Raw genomic sequence first — 18,554 nt, 5'->3', positions numbered from 1 at the left:
ACTTTCAACAAGGGGTCCACAAGCCAAATGGTGAAATCTGTCTTTCATGCAGTCTACATACTTATATGCATCATAAAAAAAATGCATTCCTTTAAATACTGAGCTACATTACAGGGAGTGCAGAATTATTAGGCAAGTTGTATTTTTGAGGAATAATTTTATTATTGAACAACAAGCATGTTCTCAATGAACCCAAAAAACTCATTAATATCAAAGCTGAATGTTTTTGGAAGTAGTTTTTAGTTTGTTTTTAGTTTTAGCTATTTTAGGGGGATATCTGTGTGTGCAGGTGACTATTACTGTGCATAATTATTAGGCAACTTAACAAAAAACAAATATATACCCATTTCAATTATTTATTTTTACCAGTGAAACTAATATAACATCTCCACATTCACAAATATACATTTCTGACATTAAAAAACAAAACAAAAACCAATCAGCGACCAATATAGCCACCTTTCTTTGCAAGGACACTCAAAAGCCTGCCATCCATGGATTCTGTCAGTGTTTTGATCTGTTCACCATCAACATTGCAGCAGCAACCACAGCCTCCCACACACTGTTCAGAGAGGTGTACTGTTTTCCCTCCTTGTAAATCTCACATTTGATGATGGACCACAGGTTCTCAATGGGGTTCAGATCAGGTGAACAAGGTGGCCATGTCATTAGTTTTTCTTCTTTTATACCCTTTCTTGCCAGCCACGCTGTGGAGTACTTGGACGCGTGTGATGGAGCATTGTCCTGCATGAAAATCATGTTTTTCTTGAAGGATGCAGACTTCTTCCTGTACCACTGCTTGAAGAAGGTGTCTTCCAGAAACTGGCAGTAGGACTGGGAGTTGAGCTTGACTCCATCCTCAAACCGCAAAGGCCCCACAAGCTCATCTTTGATGATACCAGCCCAAACCAGTACTCCACCTCCACCTTGCTGGGGTCTGAGTCGGACTGGAGCTCTCTGCCCTTTACCAATCCAGCCACGGGCCCATCCATCTGGCCCATCAAGACTCACTCTCATTTCATCAGTCCATAAAACCTTAGAAAAATCAGTCTTGAGATATTTCTTGGCCCAGTCTTGACGTTTCAGCTTGTGTGTCTTGTTCAGTGGTGGTCGTCTTTCAGCCTTTCTTACCTTGGCCATGTCTCTGAGTATTGCACACCTTGTGCTTTTGGGCACTCCAGTGATGTTGCAGCTCTGAAATATGGCCAAACTGGTGGCAAGTGGCATCTTGGCAGCTGCACGCTTGACTTTTCTCAGTTCATGGACAGTTATTTTGCGCCTTGGTTTTTCCACACGCTTCTTCAGAAATCAGAAATCAGAATGGGTTTATTGCCAGATGTTGAGGTTTACAACATTAGGAAATTGCTGCGGTGCTTCAGTGCAGACAATAAGAATTAAAGTGCTATGTAGAAAGAAAGATATGTGCATGAGATATACATGAGATATATACATGAGAATAAGAATTATGAGTGCTACGTAGAAAGATATATACATGAGTGCAGGTGGTGATCAGTGCCAAACATGGAATGATACAGTGACACAGCGTAGGGTCATATGTTAGTGGCGGGGACAATCATGTGGTTATTGTTCATGTGTCCAACAGCAGAGGGGAAGAAACTGTTCTTGTGGCGAGAGGTTCTGGTGCGAATGGACCGGAGCCTCCTGCCTGAGGGGAGCAGGTCAAACAGACTGTGTCCAGGGTTAGAAGGGTCAGCTGAGATCCGGGCTGCACGCCGCAGTGTCCTGGAGGTGTACAGGTCCTGCAGAGATGGGAGTCTGCAGCCAATCACCTTCTCAGCAGAGCGCACAACACGCTGCAGTCTCTGTTTGTCCCTGACAGTGGCTCCAGCGTACCACACGGTGAGGGAGGAGGTGAGGATGGACTCGATGATTGCAGTGTAGAATTGCATCATCGTCCGTGTTGGCAGGTTGAATTTCTTCAGCTGCCTCAGGAAGTACATCCTCTGCTGGGCTTTCTTGATGACGGAGGTGATGGTGGGCTCCCACTTCAGGTCCTGGGTGATGGTGGTACCCAGGAAGCGGAATGAGTCCACAGAGGTGATGGGGGTGTCAGTCAGGATGATGGGGGGGAGTGGGGCTGTGTGCTTCCTGAAGTCCACAATAATCTCCACTGTCTTCTGGGCATTCAGCACCAGGTTGTTGTGGCTGCACCAAGACACCAGACGTTCAACCTCCCTCCTGTAGGCAGACTCATCCCCGTCCGAGATGAGCCCAATGACGGTGGTGTCATCTGCGAACTTGATTAGCTTGACAGACTGGTGGGTGGAGGTGCAGCAGTTGGTGTACAGGGAGAAGAGCAGAGGAGAAAGAACACAGCCCTGAGGGGAGCCGGTGCTGATGGTCCGGGAGTCCGAGACATTCTTCCCCAGCCTCACGTGCTGCTTCCTGTCCGTCAGGAAGTCAGTGATCCACCGGCAGATGGGATCAGGCACATTCATCTGGGAAAGCTTGCCTCGGAGATGGTCTGGAAGGATGGTGTTGAAGGCAGAGCTGAAGTCCACAATGATCCTATAAACACTGCACTTACTGTAGTATTAAATAATAAATAACCTAATATGGGTCCAGCTTATAAGACGAATGTGATTCCTGAAGTCTTTTTAAGAAAATAACATTCAAAAACGTTTTCCCCTCTCACAAAACACACTTTGATTATAACTCGATGCTTCAAACTTGGTTTCTTCTGAGACAAAAGGAAACCCCTCAAAATAATGGCAACAACGAGAAGCACAAACGCACATATGTCACAAGCCAGGCAGCCAGCAGAAGAAAAATGAGCCGAATAGCTTCAAGAGACTCATTCAATATCAATAATAATAATAATAATACACACAATGCACTTAGATTGGCAGCAGTATAATTTAGTGGAATATCACACAGCCATATTAGCCATAAAACACATTTGAGAGAGCAGCAACAACCAGCCAGCTATATCACCTGACACATAAATGATGAACACAGCCAATATCCATTCACAAAGTGCATTTAGAGGAAGCTGCAAACATTTAGCTCCATACTCTGTATCCCAGTCGAGAATGAATGCAATGGCAACCTCCGACATCTACCAAAAACAGCAGGCTTATCACAAAACCAGCCGCCAGCTCACTTCTCTATATAAAAACATGACTTTGTAAAGGAAACACTCGTCACACTCTACTTCGCTCAGTAATAAATATTCACTAAAACACACACTTCAAGACCAAACGCAAATGTAGAAACAAACTGCCTTACCTGTATGCTATACGGTGCTTTCCTGGTTCACTTTCTCGTTTAGGTAACTGGGTCTTCTTCAATTTTTCAAACTCCCCACGTTTCCATATTTACAGGCTTTACATGTCCCAAAAGAAAAGTAAATGAAAATGTAAACGCTAATTTTAAAATTAATAAATAATAATTATAATTCCACGTAGGTGAGTTGGCTGCAGAGCGCAGGCACTGTACAAGTTAAAGTGGAAAAGCTTGTGAAGCTTCTGTTTCAAATGAGCATTTCCTGTCATGACAAATGACCTGCAAGGAGGCCCGGAAGGCAGCCTAGCAAAGCAGACTTAGCATATCAGGTGTGTATGTGGTTTGGTAACGTAACTCAAACTTTCAAAATACTCAGTAAGTTGAAGATGTAGCATCATTTTTCCCAGTGGGAGAAACATTTTTATAGTTCTTCGATATTAAAGTATAAAAAAATGTTCAAAAGAGATAAACAGTAAAGCTATAATGTTGAAGTCTTTAGTTCAGGGGAAAAAATGTCCACGAGCAATTTTAGGTTACCATAAATAATCTTAGATTAACGTGATAAATATGAGGAAAATATAAAAATGAGGATAAACTCCCTTTTTTGCCTTTACTAGATGGTGGATCTGTGAAAAGTGGATAAAAAAGGGGCAGAATGCAGGAGAAGAGGCAAAGGATGGCAGGTTTACCTGAAATTGACTCGAAAGGTAGGTTCTTGGTGAAAATCTATTTTTATGAAATGTGTATTTAAAGCAGGCATTTTTAATGTCCTCCACAAGCTAAGAGGTTGTCATATCGTGTAAAATTGACCAGACTAAAGTGCAACACTTTATAGAGTTACTCTGATTCTTGAAAGCGATTTAATGTAGACGGTGTTCAAAAATAGGACCTTTATTTATTTATGTTCAGCTGAGACAAAGCAGGAAAACAATTAAGATTTTACATTTTTTCTTTTTGTTCCAGAGTTCAATTTATAATCTTTAAAGCATAAGAATCAGTTTCCCCCGTTCACTGTTTCTTTAGTTACTGCTTCCTGCCCTTATGTGGCAGGGAATTTTGTAACTCACAGGCCCAACCCTGCTGCCCTCTGCCTGCAGCCTGTCACCCGTGGAAAGTGCCCAGAGGTGGCAATTTAAGTACTGCACACTTATTTAGTCAACTATAAATACACACACACATTCATACACAGGCTTGTGCATGCCCTGTATAAATGCTTTAAGCAGTCATTATTCTGGGTCCTGGCACTGGACTAGCAGGGACTCAGGTCACCTCGTGCATCATCCTCACAGACTTTCAGTTATGATGACAAGCACTTCAGGCATATCACGCCTCCCTTAATACGCTGTATCTAAAGATCATGTTTAGCAGTACGTGAATCTGATTGAGAGTGCAAAACAGGAAAGTTGTACTTTTTGTTTTTTTGTTTTTTATAATGTTGCATTTTCATTACATCATTTAAAGCTGAAATGAAGCAGCAGTGTTTGCTTTCACAGCATAAATAACATCTCGAGCTACAAAATCCACAACAGGACCAGATAATTCTTGCTTTGCATAAGCCCCTCTTTAAGCAATAACACACTTGTTTATCTGCTCTCACAGAAATTGTGCTTTTCACAACTCCAAAATTATGTTGTTTGTTTTTACAACGAGAGCCGGGATGAGGCTGAAGATGAACAGTTTGTCTCACTGAATTTTCCTTGTCTGGTCCATGAATTTGCTTCAATGACCATTTTTTTGTTGAAATATTGATTTAAAATTGAAATGAAAATTTGATGTAATTCTAAGGTAATACATCAAATAGATTTCATGATTCCATTATCTCGGATCACCTGTACAACCTGCAGCCTCAGCCGACTGACTTTAATGATTCCATCACAACTGTCTGAAAAGTTGACTTTTACTTCTTGGTCCAAACCATCTCAGACATGCCTCTCTAATTTTGTCTCCAAAGCGCTCAACCTGAGCTGTCCCTCACTCTCAATGGAAATCTCAGAATTTTCAGATCAGAAACCTACAGATGGCCTCCTAAAAGGTCTCACTACCATCTTGTAAACCTTTGCTTTCACCCTTGCTTCTGTCGTTGTGTCACAAATCACCCTTGAGCCTTGTCTCCATCCACTCCACCTTGCCTGCACTCTCTTCTTCACCCCTCTTGTGCACTTTCTGGAGTTTTTTGGATGGTCGAACCCAGATGTTTAAAGACCTTCACTAAATCGGTTCCCTGGAACGTCACTGTTAAGTGGTCAAGGTATGTTGTGTTGTGTACTATCTGGATTCTGGGCTAAAATCAAATAATGACTGTTTTCATTTAATTGTTACATCTTCTTATGTCCTGTCTTTGCCTCCCTAACCTGTCTGTATATTCATGTGTCCTTTTTTTTTTTGGTGATTTGGTGATTTTTGGTGATTGTTTTTCCTTGTTTTTTCCTTGTTGTGCTTTTATTTTGTGTCTTTAATCTTCTCTTGATTGCCACACATGAATTGTTTCCACCCTGTTCATACCTGTGTCAACTTGTGTAATTTGTCCCCTACCCTACATACACACTTGTGTTTCTCTTTGGTTTTGTCCCTTTATTTTTTGTTTCCTACATTTTTGCAGTTGACCAATAAGAGCTCATTTTCTCATTACATTGCCTGAGTGCTGTCCTCAACATCAGGGGATCTTGCCCCCTGATGTTGGGGCAAGACTATCTTTCTGTCACTATCCAAAAAAGGGAAAATGCCAAAAATGAAACCCATCCATCCTGTTATTTTTCACCATAAGTTGATAAACGGGATAAAGAGAGAATGAAGACTTTATTGCACAGCTTTATAAAGTTTCGCTCTCAGTGTAAAAGTAAGCACAACAGCCACACAATACTTCTGATAATGTTCTTCAGCTACGTATTGTTATCTTTATTTGTGCCAGCAGCAGTAGATTAATGTAATTTCTCAATACAAAGCTCCGTGTTCATCCAAGCTTCCTCTAAAAAAGACCAGCTTAATAAAAATTGAGATACATCATACTGTAATCAGCAGCCGTACACCCAGGGGGTGCTTTACTACAAATGGTCATTAAAACACTGACAGCTACAGGAACGTATTACGTCCTATAACTGCTGAATGGAACATTTTGGCAACATGCTCTTTTTGTTTAACAGTTTCTAGGTGTGGGTGAATTTACTGCAAAAAAAGTATTTCAGATATTATGACAGAGAGTTATGCTGCAGGAGTTTTCAAGAAGATGCTTAATGCATCAGAGATGAGAGATGGTAGTAGCTGTGTCATAGGTACAGATCTTGTGTTTGGGAAATGGAAAGGGAACACACAGGGTCAAAGTGAATTTGCTTTCATGGTCCAATCTGAAAGCAGGCGCTGGCTTGATCAAGTCGACATTTAGCTTGAGCACAGAGGTCACTCCACTGCTTTTGTGGATTGGAATTAAATGAGTTTTAAGATGGGGTGCACTCAATTTAGGATAAGAGAAAGGAGCTTAAACGGTTCTTTAAGGTGAGCTGAATCTGTATGTTTGCAACAAAACTGAAAATCAGGTTATTTCAGAAGCTTATTGATGAAATCACGTTTTGAATCCATTTAGTCTCTCATGGTCTCAAAAGGAAAATTTAGCTCTGAGTTATTTTGAGTTCTCTTTTTTTAAATTTCCTCAAAATTGATGTGTTTCATGCAAAGAGGGGGGAAAAAAAGTCAGTTTACACAGGAATGTGTGCTTTGCATGCATGCAGTCCAAAGACATGCATGTAACATTATTTGTGTGATTAGACAAAGCGTTTAAAGTGCACAGGATATAATGATTCATGAATATGTGTGCAAATAGGTTGATCTAAACAGCATGAGAATGATCTAAACAGCTTTGAATGGTAAAAAATTTCGACTATTTACATAGATGTTTTATGTAAATCAGTTATTCTCTGTTTTCTTTGGTTGATATTCATGTTTTTTCACTTAGTATATTAGTTCTGTTTAAACTGAGCAGCCTGTCACCTTTAGTGAAGTTAAGAATTGTATGATAGATAACATGTCAAATATCATATCTCAGATTATATTAGGCATAATTGAAATTATAGAAGCAAAAGCCACAGTTTACTTCTTCTACTCATTTAAATGGTTACCAATTGATGTTGGCACTAACCTTAGGACCCCATTATGCTTTATACTGGAATGCTTCTTTTAGCAGCTCTAGCTAAACTGTTTTCTTTATCTATGATCAATATTCTGCAATGTTCTAACTATAGTTATGATTTTATTGTATGTACGGTCGGCAAGGTCTGTCATCTCAGTTGTTGTCAAGTGCAACCGACAAATAAAAGAATTTCTCAACTCAACTCAATCATTTTTATACAAAAAACTAGCTTTTAGCTTGACAGTTTCACCAGAACTTCACGCCAAACTTGGGTGTTTTCAAAGGGATGTGTAGCTTGAAAGTTTCATCTACACGTACAATACAAAGGATATTGTGTTTGTGGCCTACAAATCTTGTCAAAACATCCCAGAAACTGCAGGTTTGTCCATGATCTGCTGTCTGCCCTGGTTGTTCATTTTGTCAAAAGGTTTTTCAGATACTGAATTTGCTATCAGTCTGTTAGCCATACGTTGCTCCGAAAGATTACACGAAAAGCAACAAAGTTGTATTGAGTTAACTTTAAAAAGACATGTTGTCAAGCAGCTCCACACAACTGGGTTACATAAGGCATAAGAAATAGTTTAAGTTTGCTTGACTGGTTTCTGTTATTATGGTTTTTTCATTGAGTACATTTGAAGCACTTACTTAACACAGGGGGTGGAAACACTTGCTGTTACATTTTTAAGAAAATTAAAAAAAAAAAAAAAACCAAAAAACATTCTAAGCCCATCATATTTTGGTGAAATAACACAAATGACTAAAAACAAAAATAAAATAAATTTGTTCAACAAATCGTTCCTCCTGTTTAAACTGATAGTAGATTGAAAAAAAATCATAGTTGGAACCATTGTTACCAATAAAAATGTCACCATTCATTGCAAATTATTTCAAGGATCCCTCAGCTTTAAAGTGCATTCTGAGCATTTTAATTGGTCTTTAGAGGAAACTTTAGGTAGAGAAACTGATATCTTTGTATTTTCTGTGGTGGATTTAGTTCAGTGGAAATGTTGAACATCAGTGTTTGATGGTTAACCAAGAGAAGAGGCTGACAACAAACTCCAAAATTCAGCTTCAAGCCTTTGATCACCGACACTTATATCCTCTTTTCGTACTCCAAAGTAGCTGCGCTGGAAACATCTCAGGTTAGAGTTGTCTGCAATGGGCCTGGGAGCAAAGACAATATAGAAATCTTCTGACAACAAATCAACAGAACCGGCTCACGAGATTGAGGGTGAACACGTTGACCCTTGAAACTGCAGTTTGACAAAAACAAAACTTTGACTCATGGTCCCCCGAGCTTCTCTTCTGAAATGGTGGGATTATAGCAGACATAACAAAGAGCTTGTTTTATTTCTCAGTAAGTGAATACGGAGAAAGAAAACCTCAGTTCCCTTTACAAATTTCAATTTTTCTCAGTAGTTAGTCAAAAGATTTTGTTCCGCACTTCTGATACCAGAGGCTGTTTACACAATAAGCAGAACAAACTGCTATTTGATTTGAATTACCATGAATGTTAAAATCTTCACTGACCTTTTTAAGAGAACAACAGTCCCACAGAAAAAAGCAAAAATGCAGAAGATTATGCTTTGAATAATCCAAACAATAAGGCATTTTTGCAATAAGTTTACTTCATTTGTGATGTCAAAGTAAAAAAAAAGACATGGAGCTACAATCTCTCTTAAAAACATAAAGTCAGCTAACCCATCTTTCAATTTGCAGAAATGGAAAAGTTAATTACATTTGCATTATATCCCAGTGAAACCAAAATTTGAGCTATGAATCATTGCTGTGTCACTATGAGTGTGCGGACATTTGTTTATCCTTTTATTTTATCTACACTCTAAAACAACTCTTCACATTTTGAATTAAATTATGTTAGCCCTTTAGAACTGGGATGGATGGAGTCTCACAGCATTACATAAATGCGGATACTCGAGCGTGACAGTCTGCCTGTGGACAGATGGTCACTGGTGCTTGTTGCCCTGCAGAGCTATAAAACTAGCATCACTTCCTTGTACTTGGGAGGAATATGCAGCATGGCTTCAAATGCATCAATGTCACATCTAAATACAGAAGTTATTTTTCTGCATTGTACAATGAATTATCTGTCAGATATATGAATATTGTTTACATTTAGGCCCTGAAATCGGCTCCTGATTTGCTCCTTTCACAACAAATACCAGTACAGATCAGGTCTTTATTTTTGTAAAGGTACAGTCAATTTATTAGAGAAAAAGCATATACATAAATATACATTTATTAGTGTTTACACATGACTTACAACACCCTGATATTTTTTCATGGACAAAGAATAAATCCATTAAAAATACAGAGGACTGGACACTGGTCTGTGAATACGATGGCCGAGATGGATGTTGTACGTATGTAGTACACCAAAGATGGAGGAGAAGAGACGCCATAGGCATCAGCAAGCCATGGGGGCAAATTCTATTTCACATCTGCACTCTCAGACTCAAGATTTAAGGAATCATAGAAGAAGAAGATAAGAAGTTGCAGAAGTTGGAACAGTTTGAAGGACCCGTCCCATCCTGGCAACAAACTGTTCCAACTTCTGCAATCTGGTAGAAGGTTCCGCATCTTCCGGGCAAGGACAGAGAGACTCAAGAGGAGCTTCTATCCCCAAGAAAGAAGATGAAAACAGAATTCAGATGTCTAGCGGTGAGATTTTATACTCTGTAACTTTAAGACTTGATTCTCCTGTGTTTTTAACTAGCTGCCAAATACTTCAACAAATAGCATACTTGTTTCACTCCTGTGTTCTCTTCATGTGATATACAAGTTAGCGTTTCAATTTAGACGTTACTTAATCAAAACACTCTTTTTTTCTTTTCTGCAGGTGGATCAAGTTATGCTGAAAAATGACCTTTAAATAATTACTGTTGTGAAAATGTTTATTCATGTGAAAGGAAATTTATTAGATTATGCAGGGGCATTTATTGCAATAAGCTCCGTATCAGAGAAGCAAAGATGACCACGTACCATCAAATTTGGAAGGGTGACCTTTCAGGGCATATTTTCACTCAGTCTCCATGTCTACAATTTGTTCATATCAACTTATCTAGCCAGGAAGGTCCATGTAATTCTTATCTCATTTCTAAAAATTGGATTACAGTTCCTAAAATAAGATAAAGGAGGCTCTTGCGAGGCTTGGGATGTGTGCAGACCCAGTTTCTGTGATGCCCATGCCGAAGTCCTGAGTCATTTGCAGACACTTGCGGATCCTGTTCTAGCTAGAGGCCCGGCTGTGTATCACTTTATGAGATTTTACCAGAGAGCAACAACACGTATATTTGCTCTCTGAGGATTACTGTATGTCTGTCTGATGGTTTTATCAGTCAGGATGAAGTGAGGAGCAGCTGAAGCAGTTTAAGAAGCTTCTGCGGACTCACAAATACACACCAAATGAAATACTTCCTGTTTTTTTCAGGGAAGCCCAAACCTTTAATCAATATCACACTGTGAATCAGAATCCCCGGAAACCACGAGTGACGCCATGGCAACCCCAATTCTTCATCCCAAACTGACACCTGGGATACATCTAACCCTACCGCCCACCCCCACTCACAGCCCACCACACGCCAGACTTCTCTCCATTAGATGTGGTCTGAGAGCAATCGTCACTCTGGAAAAAAGGAACGAGGAAAACATCCTCATTGTTTATTCTTATTCCCGCTTCCAATCACCCAATCCCCACTGTTTCTTTTTTTTTTCTCCCCTCTCATAAATAAGCACAATTAGGAAGTCGTCGAACTTATCAATTCAAACTTGGAGATGAAATAGACTTTGAAGGCTCGAGAATGTGTGGGCTTCTTTCTGTTTATGTGTGTGCATAGAGTTTGTAGAGTGAGAGGAAACCGGAGGAAAAGTCCCAAGTTGAGGCTTGGAAAACTGTGACCTGTGACTCTGAATTCTGCAGCGTGTGGATGACAAATTGAAACAAGAGAGGAGAGAAGGGGCAGAAAGGAAAAGCACAAAAAGAGGGAAGCAGAAGGGGGAGATTTGAGAAAAAGAAATGAAAGAAAAAGCATTCAGATAGGTGAAGTAAAACAAAAATAATAAAAATAGTAAAAATGTACGTTTTGAAAGATGAGAGACAGACAGGGAGGAACAAAAAGATGCTTTACAGTCTTTGTAAGTGTTTAACATAGAAAATGCACACGGTGCTGCAGAAGACCTTCATTTTTACTTCGACATTGGCAGCACACCGATAAAACATCTTCTGTCAGGACTATAGATATGACTTCTTGAGTCCATTCAACAACCATAGCATGCTCTGGAGACTTCGTGCACACAAACACAGCTTCAGCTCACATGGTGGCTGCACAGATACAGTTTGAGAAAAAGAAATTAAAGCTATCACAAACAGTGTATATGTGTTTCAGATGCTGTGCTCTTAATGATCCCAGTAAACTGCCCTTATCTTTGAAGGGAAGTAATAAACAGGGATTTCATGATGAAGACAGGCAGAAGGGGACACAGAGAGGGGAAAATAATGAGCGGTCTGCTTTTTCTCTTTTCTTCACTGATTCTCTCAATATGTGTCTCTTCAGAGCATCAGCTGTGCTTGTTCTGTATGTTATGCACGGCAGAGAATCTGCTTCTCATATCACCAAAAAGAAAAACACGCAAACACAACTCAGAGAAGTCAGAGATTTGAACTGTTTCTTGTTTATCGTCGCATTATATTGAAGAAAAAAAAAACGTAAATCTAGAGCATTTTTGGAGTAATGTGAAACTGTTTTATCTGCTGTTGTCTGTGTAGGATCTCATGTTTTGATTATATTCTGTTGTGGGCACGTGCTTCCTGTTATACTTCTTTGAAGTCTGCCGCCTGGAGCAAACGTACTCAGATTCTCTATATAATTTTGTTACTTGAGTTCAAATGTTGCATTTAATGCACTGTAATCTGGTCAAATGAAATGCACTTGATTGGTATGCATTCAGTTTATATCAAGCACATTCTCCTTAACGATTAATTATTTGAGTAAATAAAACTTTGATTTTACACATTAAACATTTCAGGTGGGTTTTTTTTTTTTTTTTTTTTCATTTTTCTCAAAACTTTTGTGGGTGAAGAATCATTTTTTTGAAGGTGTTTTCCTCTCATCTAAAAGGCTTCTGCATTTCTAAAAGGTGGTGAGAAGCCCCAGGTGGGGTTGTCACCTTGGAGGTGGTCCTGAGACACGTTCACAATGCAAGTTGTTAGCGGCACATGAGCCCAAGGTGTGAAGTCTTTGTGAGATGTTGCCCCACCCTGCCATCATGCAGGTATTAAGGTGTCGTGGTTTAAGTCGTGAACGGTGGGTTGAATCGACTGGGAGGGGATCTCAGGGATGCATTATAGGTGGCTGATACTTGGTGTTGTAGGCTTGGAGCTCATTAGCTGTTAGAACTAAAGAAACCTTTCAGCTGAGAAGTAAGACATTAAAAAAATGTTTAGTTTGCCTCCATCTCATGAACTTAAAAATGTATCTGCTGTTACTTTGAAAACTTGCGTGGACATGATTCACTACTTGTTGTAGTTACAGTGTTTCTATTACTGAACTACACTTTATTTCTGATCGGTGGCATTAAAACAGAATTTATGGGTGAGCAGAGGGTGGTCGTTGGCTGTCCGCTTCACTCCAGGGCCTGCCTGTCTGCCTGCAGTGAGCTTGTCAGATGAAGGCAGTGTACAAAGTATGTGTTACAACCGGTCTGTGGGCCACTCTTGCCTATGTTGTTATTAGTTCATGAGCCAGCTGAGAAGGAGAGCGAAATTATGACATGCAAAAAGCTGAAGTGAAACCGAATGTTGAAAACAAAGAAAAGTATCAATGAAAACTACTGTCTGTGCTTTTCAAGCATTCGTTTTTGATATTTGAAGTTTTGTTTAACAGTTCTCCCATTCCTGGTATCATTTCCAGCTCTATTCCAGCCCACTCATCAACCAATCAACATTCGGCAGACGCATACGTCATCTGCTTCCAGTCAGGATCTTGGAGGACTGCACAGGAATGCTTTTTGCATGGGTAAAAACTCCTCTCACTCCTCTCACTCCTCTGTCTGAAAGTTGAAGTTCATCCACAAGTCTGACAAGTTTCACTATGGTCATCATCAGATGGTGAGCACAAGGGCCTGTGCAGACATCTGAATGACTGCTTGATGTGTTGCCTCGTCAGTGGAGAATTTACATTACAATGCACCAACTATGCACGCACAGGAATGACTACTCAGCTGGGGGTCTCCAACTCTCTGTGTTCAGAACAGGGTGTAATCAAGGCTTTCAATAAATCCTGTTCTATTATTTTAATGCAGCAACTAAAGTCAACATTTAGAATTTGTATGACATATTTCAACAATGTGTTGAAAGTAAAATCTGGTTTAAAAGAGTCTCCTTCTTAGACCGGACATTTATAGCCTTCATGAAATTCAAATAGGCCTCAGCTGTGCTTTGTGTTGACTGCTAATTAGCCAATGTTGGACTGCACGACTCTAAACTGGTGGCTCTTTCAGACACGTGTTTTTTCCCACCTGAACCTGCCAGCTTCCCGTCCAAATAAACACCATGACATCATTTGCATAAAGTCTGGCACAAGTCTAAAGTCCAGGTGGATTACAGAGGCAGAGACCTGAAAGAGAGAGGCTATACAGATCTAGTAGCAGAGGGCACACGAAGACTACTTCGTCAGAGTAGCCTGATTCTGATCTCCTCCACCACCAACAGCAGCATCTCTACAGACCAATAAAACACAGTATTGTTTCTCCCACAGCTCCAAGCCAACACTATACCACCACATTAGATGCCACTTTGATGAACTGTCCAATTTCATTTGTGCCATTTTCCTCTCCATCACTGTCATGGGTATGTCTGAATGAAGCCTTTAGATAAAGAAACAGAAAAGAGATCCGTGTCTTAAAGACAGAATATCATCACTCCAACAGACTGGTGAAGGCAGCGGTATTACGGTTCCCATCTCTGAAAAGGGCTTAAGATGCTTATACAGAACAACCTGCAAAACATCAGCATGTCAGCATAACTGTCTTTGTGGGCATGTAACCCCAATGTAAAAGTATGCCCACGGGCTGTTTCAGACAACAAAAGAAGGGATTCGTACAACATGTCGAACAGATGTGTCGAAAGGCAAAAGCCTTTATATATGATCCAAACCACCACAGTGGAAGGAGGCACGGAAAGAGTTTACATTCATTTAAAGTTCTGTATGTGAAATAAAAGGAGCCAGAGAAGTTTAAACCCAGCCTTTAACACCTTCACACAGCAATCACAGTGAGAAGTGGGTGTGAATGTGGGGTCACTGGTTTCACAAAGTTGCAGAAATGCTTGAAAACAGACGCACTGGTGCACTCGTATCTTGAGTGCATACAACAAGTTGAGCATACTAAACTTTTACTTTGTTTCACACAAGTCTCAGACAAACACACTTTAAGTTACTTTTAGAAAATTGAAACAGTGTGGCTAACAAGCAATGATACCAAGCCCAAAAGAAAACACAGACAAACCAAAGTGACCACAACAAAATTCAGAAAGTCCTTTGAGCAGGAATGTCAAACTCATTTTACATCACGGGCCACTTTGATCTCAAGTCCTGCCGGCAGTTTTTCCACTTGATAAAGTAATACTCCTGCAGTCATGTCAGCGCAGATAAAATTGGACTTCAACTGTAATACATAAATTAGTAAAATCACAGTTCTGGCAGCTTATCGCCCAGATTGTCCTTGAATTATAAAAGAAAACGTCTGTTAATTCACAGAACATTTCCATTCAGTCGTTTATCTGTTACTTAATTAGTTTGGTCTGCTATGAATGGACATAGGCAATATATCAACATATTGATGTATCAGAAGGAAAAGCACATTCACAACCATTCACACAACCTCTGTTCAAAGTTAGAATCGAGTCTGGTTTTCCACTGCAGGCGCAATTCGTTCAGCACGGTGGTCATGTGACTGTAACTGTGCTGATAAAGTCTAACACGTACCCTGTAGTGACAATATTTACCTCATTCAGATCCCAGAGGCCTATTTCAGACTTGTGCATAAAGTTACCAAGGTGAAAAATATAAAAAGTGATTATTATCTAAAATGATAGCAGTGTGTGGGGAGGGGTGGCACCCACAAAACATTTCCATTTGGTTCCCCAAATTTAATGTCACTTTCCTACTTAATCGGCTAAAGGATTTCCTGCTAACATGACGCTTATCATAATAGTATTAAACCACAGGATGCAAGATACTGATCACACATCATAGCACCTACGCAAATCATTCTGAGACATGTCACAAACTAGCATCGTGTGTGACAGAGAGGGAACTTTCTGAGAAAGAGCATTTTTGACCTGTTTGATAAACATTTGTGTTATCACATTTAAAAAAATAACTTAAGTATGGCTCACTAGATGGAACTAGTGCTTGTCTTAAAATGGACTTACCATCACTTGCTTTAAAGCACTTCAACAACAAGCTATAGAAGCAAGATACACACATATGTCATATATGTCAGCTTAATATTTATTCTCTTCTAGCTCTGTTTCCTTTCTAACTTATATAAACATCCAAATTGGACTTCGCATGACTCACTGTGAGATTGTAGAAGCCCATTGGTTTCTACCAGCCACACATGAAAGATCTGGTCATGTGACATATTGGAGGATTTCAAACTTCAGTGTTGTTCGTAAAATCAGGAAGTTTGTTGCCCCTACCTGCTCCTACACATCAGGTCATAACATCAGAACTAACAGTGGTAAGCTGACGAATGTTAAGAATTACACATTTGAAGCCTGTTCTAAAATTTGAGATCGGTGTTGTTTGCGTTGGATTCTAGAACTCTGTGGCACAAAAATAGTGGCACCATCATATGTAAGAGATGGGAAGTCTCTTTTTAGGCATGCACCAGGTGCATCTAGTGAGCCATACTTATTTCTAAAAGATGCCTTATTATAAACAGAACAGTAGTAGTCAATAGGGTTGGATGCTGCAACAACTTTGCATATAAGCAGACGGTGATCCAGTGAGAAATTTAACCAATTTATAGACAGTTTCAACTGAGAAATATATGATTTTATTTGTGTTACGACCTTAAAGCAAGTTTTTTTGTATTAAAATTACATACATTAGTGTTTATTTTTACTGTCATTCCTGTTACTGCTAAAATTCATTTAGCAAATCAATACTTGTTTAGTTTTGACTGAATCATATATGAGAAAAGAAAGAGGAGGTACCACTAGTAGTTACAATCCTTTTTTAACCTACTGTTAAGTATTCAAAGTTTTTATGTCAATTTATTTTGCTTTTTAGTAGATCTACACTTTCCTTTGACTGTTTTCCTTCCACAGGCTGCTGGATATTGACTCAAAAATGTACTTGCTTTTCTTTTGCAGCTGTCCACTTGGCTCTTTTATGGAAGGCACCCCATCCAACACCATATCACAGAATACACACGCTCAGTTGTCAGTGAATGAACTTAAATTAAGTTAAATCTTTGAAGAAAAGTATCAGTTTTTAGCCATATTGGATATTATTACCACTTCTGCTTCTGCTTGTGACTGAACAATGTATTTTTAAATGTTTCCTGTAAAGGGTTAAAGTAGCTTCAAAGATAAGTTAATCAGTTCCTTGGACCACAGAAGTGAACAGAAGTGTGACCACCAAACTCAAAACTTAAATGTTATCTTCCTTTACTAACTTTTTTGGGCCATCTCCGTTGTAACTGAACAAATTCAATCAAATCAATAGTTCATGTCATACAACTGAGATGCCAGCTGAATATAATTATTATCTACAGTGCCTAAAGACAGGATGACAGCATGCAGTGGTCTTTTATCAGTGTCTGAGACAGGCTTCTGTGTTTTGAAAAATGCAACATTACACCAATTTGCTTGAGGGACCAGCACAAACAAACTGCACACTATTAGAGGGGAAACATTCCTCAGATGGTTGGTGGATCTGGCAACCTGTCTGCTTGGCACGTCTTGTGTTCTGTGTGTGAGAGTGCACAGAGTTGGCAGCACTACACACACTCCTCTGTCACGGTCTCTTTCAACATCTGTCCTCTTGGAGAATGACCCACCAGGCTTCCACACAGAGGAATTCAATACACTCGAACTGCCACTTTTATGTCCAACAACTGAAACGGCTGTGCTGATTTATCATGTGTGTTATGCTGCATTTGAAACACCTGCCATATTTCCTTCCAAGCATCACAGGGGAGGTCATTAATTGTGTCCCATTGGAGAACCTCATTTTTTCAGGTGCTGATTTTAATTTAACATTGGTCAGATTAATGAAAACTAGACCGCTGAAACAGATGAGACAGATGCAAAATAAAATGAAATGGCTGAATAAACTTTTATGGATCATCCATACGCAACACAAGGAATGTGTGAATAAGTAATTCGGGCACCGTCCTTTTTGATCATTGGGTTCCAAACCTTGCTTTAACACTCATGGGATATTTTGAGACAGTACTCTTCGCCAAATTAGGACTTGTGAATTTCATTTGGAAAATGCATCCTAAAAAAAATCAAAGGAAACTCCAAAGAGCTCTGTTTCTAATAATTAATTATTAAATAATAATAATTATTAAATGTTAAATAAACAACAATCAACAACAACAATCGCCTCACGGGAGACCCTACAATAATACAGACAAAGCCCCAACAATCGGATTACCCCCTACGAGAAAATCGCTTGGAGACAGTGAGAAACTCCCATTTAACAGGGAGAAACCTGTTAATTGGGACTGGTTGGTTCTAGAAGCACAGATGGCTTTGCTTTTGCTAGTTGTCCCTGAGCCTGGTTCTGGTGAAGCTTTCTTCCTGTTAAAAGGGAGTTTTTCCTTTCCACTGCTGCCAAAGCGCTTGATTATAGGGGGTCATATGCTGGCATCTGCCGTGACCTACAGGAGGTGAATGGAAGAAGACAGGACAAAGACATGCTGTGGAAGCGAGCCAGAGATTAATTATAACAAATAGTTAAATAGTGAGCAAAAAGGATCACTGAAGAAGTAACACTCAGTGTATCATGGGAATCCCCCAGCAGCCTAGAACTATTGCAGCATAAGTAGAGACACTGTCTGTCTCTCGAATCCAAATTGGAAGCTGGTTCCACAAAAGAGGGGCCTGAAAGCCGAAGGCTCTGCCTCTCATTCTGCTTTTAAATACTCTAGGAAC

The 18,554-nt window shown here is 39.7% G+C and overlaps 1 long non-coding RNA gene across 1 annotated transcript; it reads left to right on the top strand.

Annotated features, from left to right (window-relative positions):
• Nucleotides 1-3,889: 3,889 nt before the first annotated feature.
• On the top strand, nt 3,890-17,790 carry LOC113024503 (uncharacterized). Its single transcript, XR_003272669.1, has 3 exons — nt 3,890-3,953; nt 13,294-13,398; nt 16,764-17,790. It is a non-coding gene; the product is annotated as an uncharacterized LOC113024503 (long non-coding RNA).
• The last annotated feature ends 764 nt before the right edge of the window (nt 17,791-18,554 follow it).

The sequence above is a fragment of the Astatotilapia calliptera genome, chromosome 6 (assembly GCF_900246225.1).
Source record: "Astatotilapia calliptera chromosome 6, fAstCal1.2, whole genome shotgun sequence".
Taxonomy (NCBI): domain Eukaryota; kingdom Metazoa; phylum Chordata; class Actinopteri; order Cichliformes; family Cichlidae; genus Astatotilapia; species Astatotilapia calliptera.
Note: the sequence above shows the minus strand (reverse complement) of the source record. Positions and strands in the feature narration are given on the sequence as shown.